General features: G+C 27.6%; 1 long non-coding RNA gene across 1 annotated transcript; it reads left to right on the top strand.

The window, feature by feature from the left end:
• Positions 1 to 2,001: 2,001 nt before the first annotated feature.
• LOC126845351 (uncharacterized) lies at positions 2,002 to 7,412 on the top strand. Its single transcript, XR_007686762.1, has 3 exons — positions 2,002 to 2,050; positions 6,166 to 6,295; positions 7,112 to 7,412. It is a non-coding gene; the product is annotated as an uncharacterized LOC126845351 (long non-coding RNA).
• Positions 7,413 to 15,137: the final 7,725 nt, after the last annotated feature.

The raw sequence follows: 15,137 nt of genomic DNA, 5'->3' as shown, positions 1-15,137 counted from the left end.
TGTAATTTAATTGGAATACATGAAAGCAAGTTACAATATTATTCAATTGATATCGTTGCAATATACATAATTTTTTTACCTATGAATTATGTTAATAAATAAGTATCAATAATATAAAAATGTACAATTATTTATAATAATAGACTAAAAGTATTTAGGAACAATAATTATTAATAATAGCATGAGTTAACAATAAATCCTGTTGAGTAAATTGAAATATTAGTAACAAAATAATGAACATAGTAACAATGTTTACTATACAATAGGGGTTTTATTAAAAATATAATATTTTCTACTAAGTTACTGTTTTTATTTTTATTGATATACTATTTGGAAATTACATTTTTTGCTATTACTCCGTTATAATATGTGGTGTCGGCCGCACAACATACACAAATAATAATCGTACATTTTACATAAATATTGTACATGTTGGTATCTCTTCGGGTGGCTGTTTGTCGAGTGGCTCCGTGTTGATTTTCGGTGGCTGTTTGTCGAGTGGCTCCTTGTCGAGTGGCTCTGTGTCGTGCTCCCGATCATGTCTTAGAGTAATAATTGGGGTAAGCTGTGGGTGTGTTTTATGCGTTTCATTGGATGGACCATGTCGTGGTTCTGTTTCAATTGACATTGAACTATTAAATAGATAAGGTTGTAGTACAGTTTCCTTTAACATTGAACAATTAGATGGACCAGGTTGTTGTTCAGTTTCAATTGTACCTTGGATAGTTTCATCAGTTGTATTGGGGTTGTTGATGGGCGATCAGTCACATAAGATAGTAAAAATTCATCATCTTCAAAAATCCCTTCATTCAGAAGATAAATTCCTGTCACTTGAAAGCCTTTTGTAATATTTTGAACTGAAAATGCCCGGCCATAAGCTTTTAAAATACTTCCACCTATATTATAAATAGTGATTGGACGCCTGTTTTCTACCATCCACTCTTTAACAGCTCGATTATAAAATGTTTTGTATGGACCGAATACTGTTCGGTCCAGAGGCTGGAATTTATGTGACGTATGAGTTGTTAATGTTAAGAAAATAATATGGTTCTCTCTGGCCAATATAATAGCTTCTATTGTTATGTGAGATTCGTGGTTGTCCAAAATAAATAAAACTTTATTTTCAGCAGATGGTTTTGTGTGTTTAATAAAATGTTTTATATACTCTAAAAATATAATATTATTAGACCAGTCAGATGGATTGGCACCTCCAATTATACCAGGCGGAAATTGTAACAACATAGGCTCAGTACATATTTTTCGTGGAAATATAACCATGGTGGAACATGATTGCCGGTAGTGTTTATAGCACAAATCATTGTAACATTTACGGGCGTTCGCCAGAGGTCATACAGCCAACTTTATTAGTCTCCTTAGTGGCAATGATTTTTGGAGGTGCATGCACTATGAAATTCCTTGTTATATCCAAATTATATATTCTGTCAGGAGCGAAATGACTTCGACTCAAACAATTGAGTCATTCTCTTCTACTACAGTAAATATTTTGCGTCAATTAATATTTGATGTATAAGTATAACTATCTTTATGCAAGCCATTAAACAATTTAAAATGTCGTAACAATGTAGTTTTCGACACATTATAAGTACTTACAGCTTGAGATATTGATACATTTTTTTTAGAAACGTCATTAACTGCACATTCCAAGTTAGTTTTAATGGGAGGTACTCTTATGACACCACTTTACTTCTAGGCATTTTAACTTTTCAAATCTACAAGCAATTATACAAAATAATTCATTATGAAATCTCAATTAATACGAGTTTCTTTTTTTTATTTTCTAAAGGTTTTTATTTTTTTTGTCAGGTCGCGAACCCTCTTGAATCGATCGTGTTCACCCACCCTTCCCACCTCTTAACGTCCTTTACCGCCACCACACCTCCAACGCATCTCCATGGTTACCGCACGTCATCTCTCCTGGCAAGGGATCGAACGTAGGATCCGGGATGCTTGCGCCAGTCGCAGTGTTCAATTGTTACCGAAGGCGTTTTGATGTCGTGTGCAGCAGCTATTCGTTTCGAAGGGGATTTGTGTAAGTATACAATTTTTTTTTATTTTTACTTACATTATTTGTTTAACTACACCCGACGACAATGTATTCGTGCAACGGTTTGTAACCGAGTCAGGTCGTTTCAATATTGCTTACAGCCAAATTTAACGGGATTTTTTTTAAATGCCGCTTTTTTTATTGAGGTCAAGTGCGATAATTGCAGACGAACGAAGAAAATGTAACTGCAATTTTTTTCTATGCATATAACCAACCACGTTTTATAATTAAAAATGTCCAAATGAGATTTGACACACGTACCGGGCCATATTTGTTGTATACAAATGTGCCACGCCCGTTTTTTTCTATGACTGTCACATGCAGTTGTGTCTGTGCAAAACATACAAGTAGTGAATTCTTGTAAAACTCTCTAGATTACTTTGTGTAGTTCTCTTCGCGCGAGTTTTAATATTTAATTGTGTTATATTTTATTGTCACGGGGAGGGGCAGTCGCTGTTAATTCTAATCATAGTCAAATCATTTTATTTACGGCACAGAGGCACAGAAACAACAAAAGTCATACTTTGGAATAGGAATAGGTTACCATAATTAAAATAGTTAAGTGTTTGATTTTTTTTTATTTCTATTTTTAGTAATTTTTTGCAGTCGTTCTGTGAGTAATTTTACATTAACCAAATAAGTAATATGTATCAAGTTATCCGTTTTTTACCATTTATTATTATTATTTCGTTGTTTCGTGATTTAGTAGGCGCATGTATTTATTCAGAGTTAATCGGTAATCACAGGGGCTGACGTCTAGTTCTAACAACTTTAATTTATAATTGTGATTTGTATTTATTTAATTCATTATTAGTTCAGTTTACCACGCAAATAACTAACTATCCAACAATTACATACAGCATATTATTTATTTTTGTACATTTTTATTTTGCCCGAAGATGTTGGACTGATTTTTGGTGAGGGTCTTCCAACTAACTATAGACACCCGTATAATTGCTACAATCGATAGATAACACGTTATAAAATAAAATATGTATTGAACGAACATAATCGATATTGGTGTACGCGATTCCGATGTTTAGTTCTCTTACAACCAAATTTTCAAAATCGAATATTGTCAACTATCGATTGCGTGCTTTTGCAACATAGTTTATCGTTTTATTTCCATATTTTCTCTTCTTCTTTTATAGCTGATTGTCATGCTATTATATTATATATTAGTTCCCTATATTTTATTAGACACTTGCGATACAATAGCATACCTGCTTCTAGCATCTGGCTCTACATTTTTTCTCTCTTGGATTTTTTATTCTCTAACCCTTTCAACAATATCGTGACTCTGCCTTTTTATCCTTATTATTATGTTCTCGGTGTATACATTGTCAAAAAGTGGGTTTTTTTTATGATCCTGGTGAAACACATACGATGTAGCTGCTCGTGGGCAGAAATAAACTAAATACCAAGCGTGCGGTTTTTTTTGTTGCAATAGACCCATGAAGAAATTCGTCTTTTACAGCTCATTTTTATACACTCGAAAAACCTCAGGATCATGAACTTATGCGTTACTAATTCCATGTTTTTAAATTTGTAATTGGATTTGTTTTAACTCCAAAACAAATGTTTCGATAAATGACGTCATTGGATTCCGTATTATTTTTTAATAAACACCAAAAATAAGAAAACAAACGCTTATTAAAGCTTGTAAAAAAATGGCTATCGTAAGAAAAATATCCCAAAAATATAATATTATAAAAATAAAAACACACGAGTCAGTTGTTTATCTTATAAAAGTAATCCTGTAAAACTTAATGTAACAGAAGTTTTGAATGGTCGTTTATAATCTATAATAAAATTTAAACCCAACACTCATGGTATTTTTGTAGTAATGAAATTATACAATGACATTTTAATTAACTCTTAATCACAAAAATATCTCATTCGACTAGTCTAAAAAGCTAACTAATAAAATTCATAAAAAAATAGACTTACTCATTATATGGTCGCTCTGGAATCAAAATAGTTAAATCAGCACCGTTCTCAACTGCAGTTTCGCCTACGCTTCCTCTATTAGGGTAGTTGTGCATCTACTATACTTGGAAAAATTCAAACCTTCCAAAATAATTTAATAAGAGTAATAACTAACGCTCCCTGGTTCGAACGCAACAATAATTTACATAGAGACATCCAAATTAAAAACATCCACGATCTCATAATTACTCTGGCGGAAAAAATTCATAGTTCATTAAAATCAACAGGTTCACTTTACTTCAATTTACACATACATTCATCAGTCTAACGACGCTTAAGATGCGGCCGTCCACACGATCTGATTAATTAATTATTTTTATAATTATCTTATATTTCTCGCAGTCCTACTATTATCATTTTATAAAAAGTTAAAACTGTATCTGTATATTGTATATCCTCAGATGAGATAGCATTAGCTAGGAAGATCTTATTGTAAATAAATACAAACAAAAAATAACGTTATTAAAGTCGACCTGCGACTCTATCTAACTATCGATTTAGAAATCGATAGTTCATTCCCTCCACCTCTTCAACATGAATCAATCACTTCTCCTCATTTATCATTTTCACCCACTGTCTGACACCACTACTCCCTAATCCTTCTACATGAAATTTAGACCCTATCTTCCTCCACCTCTTTAATCCCTTCAACTCTTTCTCTCCACTTACTCCAACTCTCCCTATACCTCATTTTCTCTATCCTCCCACCTCTAACAATCACGAAGTCAAGTACGTAATTTTTCATGAAACCGTCACCTTAAAAAAAACAGGAATATTTGTTTTCACATAATTTTAAAAAGGTCAAGTTAATAAATTGCCTATGAATATTATCATGAGCCATAATTTAAGTAGAATCATTTTTAGTTTAAAAACACAAAAAAAAAATTATATGTATACAATATTGTTGTAAAAAGTGATAATATAGAAAATAAAAGTTTAGTATGAATATAATATAATAGTGCCATAATAATATAATGAGAATGAGAAAAAAAACTGCTATATCGTGTGATTTACGGTTTAGTAGACTGACGATTAATGCCTGCAGAGTCGATGTTAGGAGGAAGACCAAAGGATTGATAATCGCTTTAAACTCGTCCAGGAACTTCGATAGGGGTTCGATGATCGGGAGAGATGTTGCTTTACCGGTATTGACGTGACCGAAGACCGATGCGTAAGAGCGGGGCTGTGATGCTGTGTAATCAATGGGAATTGACTGGCGATTTCTCTGTTTGTTTTATTTTTATCCCGATTAGACTCGTTATTGATTTTGGATTTACTTTTAGAAAATAATTTTTGATAGATTTTACATCCTTTGTAGCTTGCAGTATGATCTTTGTTGCCAAGAGCACATTTGGCTGGTTAGTCTCGTGGTTTTTGACATTCCACTGAGGAATGGTCATCACCGCATTTTACGCAACGTGGTTGATGAGAACACATATTTTTAGTATGAAAATAGGGTTGACAATTCTTGACTGAGGAATAAAATTATGCTTCCGTGGTTTCCGATCTTAACGCGTATACTAAGAAAGGATGAGATATTAAAAATCTCTGTATTATTGTCAGGTAATCCTAAATCAATTCTCCAAAGAGACAGTGGACGTTTAGTGTTTTAGCTTAAAATATTTGTAACACGTAAAACCGTGTGGCCGAGTTGCTTGAAAGCAGTGGATATGTCAATTACGAGAGTTGAGTGATGTAAGTGTTTTATAATTATGCTAAAAAGTTTGGAAGCTTTTGGCATATATGAGTGAAAATTATATATCTTTTCCTTAAAAAAATTAAAAAGGATTATAATCTTCAAGGTTGGGATTGTCTTTGTAAGCTGTTTTAACAATGTCAAGAATTGTACCTTCTTTCGAAAGTACAGCAAACTTATTTGTTAAAGAGAATACCTTTGATTTGTTTCATCTATTCTGGGAGATGTAGGTGAAGAGAGGTTGCTTACCTGCAGGTATTAGCTTACCTTTGAATATATTGATAACGAACCGCGTGACAACAGACGTGCGTTCATATTGGCCGACGAAACCGGACACCAAAATACTCTAGATTATCCTAATTATTGTCTTAGAATATTACTAATTGCTCAATTTTCCTTTTGATTGTATCCATAGATAATCTTAAGCTGTCCAAGTACCGCTATCCAAAAAATTGCCCTTCGGGGCTCGGACCAAGGACGCTCACAAGCGATGGCGTATATGTGTAAAAAAGGCGATTGCAGCGTTACAAATCGTATTGTAACTTGTAAGTATATTTATTATTATTATCGTAATGTAGTTTATATAATAAGCGATTCATGACACCATAATGATTATTTTTTTTTTTTTAAATATGCTCACTTTTTAGCTTACATATTTAATTGTAACATAAACATTCCAAAATATATATTAATTTATTATAATACACATAAGACATATAACTACAAGATCTGGAACCAAATTTGAAAACACCCGTTTTTATATTATTTTTCAAATAAAAACTTATATTCTAAACATTTATTACAAAACCAAAATCATTGATTGAATACAATTTTTTTTTAAATTATCTTGTGATAAAACATGTTTTTGTTTGCTACCTATCGTTAATTGCAAACAAATCCTTCGTTTTTGTGTGCCTATGTAACAATTGTACCAACGATTCACTTTTTTATTACAAAGATCTGATAGTAAGTATGGTTAAAGCGTGTATTTTCATAAATTAATTTTAAAAAAAAAATGTTATTTTGTTAAATAAAACCATTGAAAAACTAATTTAATTACTACCTCAAGTTTTCAAACAAAGTTTCTACATCACTTACTTAGTAATATTGTTTCAAATTTGTATGAAATCTGGAACGCTGATTTTAACACGTTGACTGCCACAAAACCGCCTGTAACCATAGTCATGTTATTTATGTGACTCCACTTGGGTCGCCCGCTGTCAAATAAAACATCAACATAAATATAATTTATTCGCTAACCCCTAGTAATTTAGTAAAAATATTAAACTTAAAAATTTTGAAAACTATCATATGTTTCTGTGATATTTGTCATCTAATTTATTTGTGTGATCTATATCTAGGTAATCTGGACGCGTTTAAGAGCAAATCTACTGTAAATCAGGCTTTTTCATGGCAACAAAAGATCATTAAGATTTTGGCCCGTGTTCATAGTTTTGGCGAAATTCAAGAGACACTGCCGCGCTAAGTCGTGTGAAAAAAAACCATTCAAAGTATCTATTTGCTGACCATCCCTGTTGAGCTACATCACATAGCCATACTCAAAACAAATGGATTCCCGATCGATCGAGGACAAATTAATAATTAGAACATTACACGTGCATACAAAATCCACCCAGAAGATAGTTGTTTGGACTAACGCTTCAAAAGATTGATTTCAGCAAGCGGTAAAAATTATATTATAAATTAATGTGTGTGTTTATTTAATAGTTTTAAACGCAATGCATATATTTAAGAACTGTTTAACGAACTAATTGAAGCTAGGCTAAATTCTATTCTCGGATCTATTAATTATAACATAGTACAATTAATATTAACGTTAATTTGTAATTAAATTTGATTTAATAACCATGATGGAACTTCCTTATCTATTAAATAAATTATATAATAATTAATTAATAATAATAAGTTTTTAATATCGTAAAGATTAATCCCATATTCAACAATTTAGTTAGTAGTTGGCTATTATATGAGTAAATATATTTACATCACAAATTCAAATAGGATACATTAGGTTAAATTAGGTTGAAAGCGATTTTGTAAAACGTTAAACTTTCATAGGTTAATACTTTAAAACAAGTAAGTATTAATAAATAATAATGTTAATGACTTATTACTTGTCATTCAAGGGTGGAAAAATGAAGAATTAGATTAATTGAAATATCGCGAGCGAAGACTCGGAATTTCAAATATACTTAATGTATAGGTATAGATAAATATTTATAAAAAAATATAGTTTAAATTTGGTTAATAGGTTATTTTTTAAGGAACTAGGACTTAAAAACGTAATTTAAGTATAGGAATAAGATAGGTTAATTTTTTTTTGTATATTTTTTTTCGACAAAAAAAATATATTGCCCAAAATAACTTATATTAGAATTATTTGAAATATCGCGAGCAAAGATTCGGAATTTCATTCATACATTAAGTTTAGGATTAGGTAATTTAGTATTAGATTAATTAGGTTGCTGCAAAATAACTATATTTTTTTAATTAAGATAAATTGTATATTGTATGTAAGTATATTGTAAGAAGAAGTACTATTATTAATAGTTATTAGTTTATCCAAAGTGATTAATAAGATATATGTGTTATGGTTAGCATTACACAAATTATCAATAATTATTGTTTATTAATTTGATTTCATTATTATTGTAATGAATCGGAAATGGCTAATCAATGACCTCGTACTCGTTTAATAGGCTAGTTGAAAGTCGACAAGTGAAAAACTTGGGCTTTCAAACCCCTAACTTATAAGTAATATTTATAAAAAATATATAATTAAGGTTAGGTTATAAGAGTATTTTATAAGAAATTCGCTATATATTTACCATTAGATTAATTGTATTCAGAATGGTACTTTTAAAAGTTTCAAATTAACGTTCTGATGCAAGTCAATGTTTAGGTTAGGTTAGGGTTAACTATTTAATTACATTCGAAATTATAAATTATCTCGACAATTTTGCTAATTAATTAGATTAATTAAAATTTGAATTCGAGCCCTTAGAATTTAATACAATTATAATGTTAGGTTAATTATTTTTTCGACAAAATAAATGAATTACTCAAAAAAATGAAGAATTAGATTAATTGAAATATCGCGAGCGAAAACTTGGAATTTTAAATATACATTAAGTTATAGGCATAGATCAATATTTATAAAAAAATATAGTTTAAGATAGGTTAATAGGTTTTTTTTTAAGGAACTAGGACTTAAAAACGTAATTTAAGTATAGGAATAAGTTAGGTTAATTTTTTTTTTATATATTTTTTTTTCGACAAAAAAAATATATTGTCCAAATGTAATACATTAGATTAATTGAAATATCGCGAGCGAAGACTTGGAATTTCATATATACATTAAGTTATAGGTATAGATCTATATTTATAAAAAAATATATATATTTAGTTAGGTTAATATGTAATTTTTTTAAGGAACTAGGACTTAAAAACATAATTTAAGTTTGTGAATAAGTTAGGTTAATTTGTTTTTATAAAATTTTTTTTTGTCAAAAAAAATGAATTAGATTAATTGAAATATCGCGAGCGAAGACTTGGAATTTCGAATATACATTAAGTTATAGGTATAGATCATTTAGTGACTTAAGTACACAATTGAATAACTTGAGCTTTGAACTCGGTGAAATGAATGTTAAGTGAAAAACTTCAACTTTCATAATTCGAGTAGTTAATGTATTAGGTTATTTATGTTTGTATGGCATTATTAAGTTAAACGGTTTTTTTATCCTTTATCATTTAATAGCTCATTTATTTTGGTTAATTTATTTGACATTTTTTGTATTGTCTTTAATTTAATATAATTTTTACATATTAAGTCAAAAGTAGATCACTTTAAATTGGTTTAAATCTTTTTAAATTTTTCCAATAGAAACCTTTTTTTTAAAAATCTAATTTGTATTCAAAAACGATTTTTGTTGTTTTTTTTTTAACTAAATTAGGTTGGTCGAAAGTATTTGAGTTAAATACTTGGACTTTTTGATTTTTATTCGAATTACGGTAAGTTGACTGTTTTTATTATTATTATGATAAATAGGCAACGGCTATTCAATGACTTTGCAAATATTTAATAGGTTAGTTAAAAGTCAACAAGTGGAAATCTTAGGCTTTCAAATCCCTAATTTATAAGTAATATTTATAAAAAAAATATATTTTAAGTTTGGTTAATAGGTTATTTTTTAAGGTACTAGGACTTAAAAACGTAATTTAAGTATAGGAATAAGTTAGGTTAATTCTTTTTTTTAAATTTTTTTTTTCGACAAAAAAAAATATATTGCACAAAAAGACCAAGATTAGATTAATTGAAATATCGCGAGCAAAGACTCGGAATTTCATATGTACATTAAGTTTTAAGTATAGGTAATTTAGTAATAGATTAATTAGGTTGCTGCAAAATAACTATTTTTTTTTAATTAGAATAAATTGTTTATTGTATGTAAGTATATTGTAAGAAGAAGTACTATTATTAATAGTTATTAGTTTATCCAAAGTGATTAATAAGATGTATGTGTTGTGGTTAGCAATACACAAATTATCAATAATTATTGTTTTTTAATTGATTTCATTTTTATTCTAATGAATCGGAAACGGCTAAACAATGACATTGTATTGATTTAATAGGCTAGTTGAAAGTCGACAAGTGAAAAACTTGGGCTTTCAAACCCCTAACTTATAAGTAATATTTATAAAAAATATATAATTAAGGTTAGGTTATAAGAGTATTTTATAAGAAATTCGCTATATATATACCATTAGATTAATTGTATTCAGAATGGTACTTTTAAAAGTTTCAAATTAACGTTCTGATGCAAGTCAATGTTTAGGTTAGGTTAGGGTTAACTATTTAATTACATTCGAAATTATAAATTATCTCGACAATTTTGCTAATTAATTAGATTAATTAAAATTTGAATTCGAGCCCTTAGAGTTTAATAAAATTTTGATGTCATAGGTATAAATATATAAGTTAAGGTTTTTTGTTTTAATATTTTTTTTTTTGTATAAAAATAAGTTGGTTAATTTTTTTTTTTATATTTTTTTCGAAAAAAAAAATATATTGCCCAAAATAACTTATATTAGAATTATTTGAAATATCGCGAGCAAAGATTCGGAATTTCATTCATACATTAAGTTTAGGATTAGGTAATTTAGTATTAGATTAATTAGGTTGCTGCAAAATAACTATATTTTTTTAATTAGGATAAATTGTTTATTGTATGTAAGTATATTGTAAGAAGAAGTACTATTATTAATAGTTATTAGTTTATCCAAAGTGATTAATAAGATGTATGTGTTGTGGTTAGCAATACACAAATTATCAATAATTATTGTTTTTTAATTGATTTCATTTTTATTCTAATGAATCGGAAACGGCTAAACAATGACATTGTATTGATTTAATAGGCTAGTTGAAAGTCGACAAGTGAAAAACTTGGGCTTTCAAACCCCTAACTTATAAGTAATATTTATAAAAAATATATAATTAAGGTTAGGTTATAAGAGTTTTTTTTAAGAAGTTCGGACTTAAAAACGTAATTTTAGTATAGAATTAAGTTAGGTTAATTTTTTTAAAATTTTTTTTTTTTAATAAATATAAATATATTTCCAAAAATTACTTAATTATGCCTCAGAGCGTGAGATATTCGCTATATGGATACCATTAGATTAATTGTATTCAGAATGGTACTTTTAAAAGTGAAATACTTCAAGTTTCATAATTCAAGTAGTTAATGTATTAGGTTATTTATGTTTATATGGCATTATTAGGTTAAACAGTTTTTTTATCCTTTACCATTTAATAGCTCATTTATTTTGGTTAATTTTTTTTGACATTTTTTCTATTGTCTTTAATTTAATATAATTTTTACATAATAAGTCTAAAGTAGATCATTTTAAATTGGTTTGAATCTTTTTTAATTTTTCCAATAGAAACCAGTTTTTTATAAGTCTAATTTGTTTTCAAAAACGATTTTTGTTGTTTTTTTTTAACTTGGTTAATAATTAGGTCGGTCGAAAGTATTTGAGTTAAATACTTGGACTTTTTGATTATTATTCGAATTACGGTAAGTTGACTGTTTTTATTATTATTAAGATAAATAGGCCGTTCAATGACTTTGAAAATATATAAGTTAGTTGAAAGTCGACAAGTGGTAAACTTGGGCTTTTAAACCTCTAACTTATAAGTAATATTCATAAAAAATATATTATTAAGGTTAGGTTATAAGGGTATTTTTTAAGAAATTCGTACTTAAAACGTAATTTAAGTATAGAATTAAGTTAGGTTAATTTTTTTTTTATATATTTATTTTAACAAAAATAAATATATTACCAAAAATTACTTCAAAGTTTCCCAATGGGATAATTGAAATATCGCGAGCGAAGACTTGGAATTTCGAATATACATTAAGTTATACCTAGGTATAGATCATTTAGTGACTACATTTTTTAAGTATTATTGTTTATTATTATTAATTTGATTTGATTATTATAATAATAAATCAGTTATTAATTAGTCGTTACCCAAATATGTAGTTAATAATGTTAAAAAATGTAATTTAAGTATTGGAATAGGTAAAGTAAATTTTTTTTTAATAAAATTAATTATAATATTTGTATAACAAATAAGATATAATTGTAAGTCATATTAAATTTAGTACTTAATGTAAGCAAAAATAAGGGAATAATATTTAGTGCTATTCATAATAGGTTAAGAAAGTCACCAGTGGCCAAATAGAAACACTCGGGATCTTCAAAAAATAAATAAATATTTAGGTGAAAGATTTATTTTTTTATTATTATTGTTTTAAATGCATTATAGAAGTATTGACAACATTAAATGTCCATTTTTCATCGATTCTATCAACTAATATTAGGTTAATTGACTGTCAGCGAGTGAAAACTTGGACTTTCAAACAAGTAAAATTAAGTATAGGCTTAGAAATTAATATAATTTTCAATAGTTAAGTATTTTTGACAAATTCACAAATTAGGAAAATCATCGAAAGTTAATATATATTTTTTAAACAAGTAGTTCTTAATCTTTTTACATTTTTCAAGGACCTAATTAAAATTGTCATTAACTGTTTTTAGAGCGGTTGTTTTTTAGCATTTTTTTGAAATTTGAATTAAGTAGGTATAATGTTATGCCTCAGAGTGTGAGGTATTCGCTATATGATTCCCATTAGATTAATTGTATTCAGAATGGTTTTTTTGTATATTTTTTTTTCGACAAAAAAAAATATATTGCCCAAAAAAAAATGATTAGATTAATTGAAATATCGCGAGCGAAGACTTGGAATTTCAAATATACATTAAGTTATAGGTAAAGATCAATATTTATAAAAAAATATATAGTTTAAGTTTGGTTAATAGGTTAATTTTTAAGGAACTAGGACTTAAAAACGTAATTTAAGTAAAGGAATAAGTTAGGTTAATTTTTTTTTGTATATTTTTTTTCGACAAAAAAAAATATATTGCCCAAAATAACTTATAATAGAATTATTTGAAATATCGCGAGCAAAGATTCGGAATTTCATATATACATTAAGTTATAGGATTAGGTAATTTAGTATTAGATTAATTGGGTTGATGCAAAATAACTTTATTTTTTTAATAAAGATAAATTGTATATTGTATGTAAGTATATTGTAAGAAGAAGTACTATTATTAATAGTTATTAGTTTATGCAAAGTGATTAATAAGATATATGTGTTGTGGTTAGCATTACACAAATTATCAATAATTATTGTTTATCAATTTGATTTAATTATTATTGTAATGAATCGACAACGGCCATTCAATGACCTTGTGTGTATTAAATAGGCTAGTTGAAAGTTGACGAGTACAAATAGACAAGGCTAAGAAAAATGTAGGTTTATTGAAAGTCTACAAGTAAAAAACTTGGGCTTTTAAACCTCTAACTTATAAGTAATATTTATAAATAATATATAATTAAGGTTAGGTTAGAAGGGTATTATTCCTAGAAATTCAGACTTAAAAACGTAATTTAAGTATAGAATTAAGTTAGGTTAATTTTTTTTTTTTATATTATTTTTATTGACAAAAATAAATAAATTTCCAAAAATTACTTAAATATGCCTCAGAGAGTGAGGTATAGCGAATATGGTTCACATTAGAATAATTGTATTCAGAATGGTACTTTTAAAAGTTTCAAATTAACGTTCTGATGCAAGTAAGTAATTAGGTTAGGTTAGGTTAATTATTTTATTAAATTAGGAAATTATAAATGCTAAATCAAGCACTTTGGATTAAAAATAATAATTATGTCATAGGTATAAATATTTAGGCTTATATATTTTATTTTTTATTTGGCTACAGTTGCCATTAGCCAATCGCAACATGCATTAGTATACAGTTACGTTTTTTTTCACTTAAAACTAACTGAATATTCTATGTATAAACTTATAGTTTTACTAATTTTTTTTCCTTTTATTAATGTTAACGTGTCATAAAAATTCATATTAGGTTATTCGACTGTCAACATATGGATGGTCAAACATTTAACTTAAGTGTAGGAGTAGGTATTATGATTGGTTTTAAAATATACAGAAAAACGGTTTTATAAACAAAAACAGTGAACATTATTTGTACAGCACCGCTATTTGTGTATTTTAAAATCAATAGTATTATATTTAATAATGTTATATTAAGTTTGACAATGATCATTTTATCGTGAACCACTCAATATCTAATCGTGTTTAATAAGATGTTAAATTTGTCATAATTTTTTTTGGTTTTTACCCCCTCCCAAAACTAATTATTTTTATATTCACTTTGTAAACCTAAATAGTAACGTATATATTTTATTAGTTTTTAAATTAAGGATAATATTTACTAAAAATGTTGACTGGTTAATAACCAGTTTCGAATAATTATTATTAAATTATAAGTGTTTAAAAGTTAGGACGAGAGGGGAAGTGCGCGCAGATAAAAAAATACTACACTCTACCCTTCCTCCTGCCCTAAGCTGGAAACTTCAAAAATAGTTATCTAAAACCGGTTATCGACCAGTCAAATTGTTTAGTACATTATTCTCAATTTAAAAAAAATAATGAAATGTATAGCGTTACCATTTAAGTTTCAAAAGTTGATATGAAACTAAATTAGTTTTGGGGAAAGGGGTAGGACCATAAAAAATTGTGGTAAACTAAGATCACATAATGTTATATTATGTTTTGTTGTGACTATTAACTAAATGCCGAACTTTAAACTGCAATACTAAAAATTGATTACTGAAAGTTATTAAAGGAAATATTTGAACTTTCAATTATTATATTTTGTAGTTAGGTATATTGTTAACTATTAGTGATTTTCAATACTCCTTGCGTTTAG

The sequence above is a fragment of the Adelges cooleyi genome, unplaced genomic scaffold (genome assembly GCF_023614345.1).
Source record: "Adelges cooleyi isolate 19-005CV unplaced genomic scaffold, UGA_ACOO_1.1 ACOO_flye_CR_arks_rails_tigmint_CR_PRNA_784, whole genome shotgun sequence".
In the NCBI taxonomy this organism is placed as follows: Eukaryota; Metazoa; Arthropoda; class Insecta; order Hemiptera; family Adelgidae; genus Adelges; species Adelges cooleyi.
Note: the sequence above shows the minus strand (reverse complement) of the source record. Positions and strands in the feature narration are given on the sequence as shown.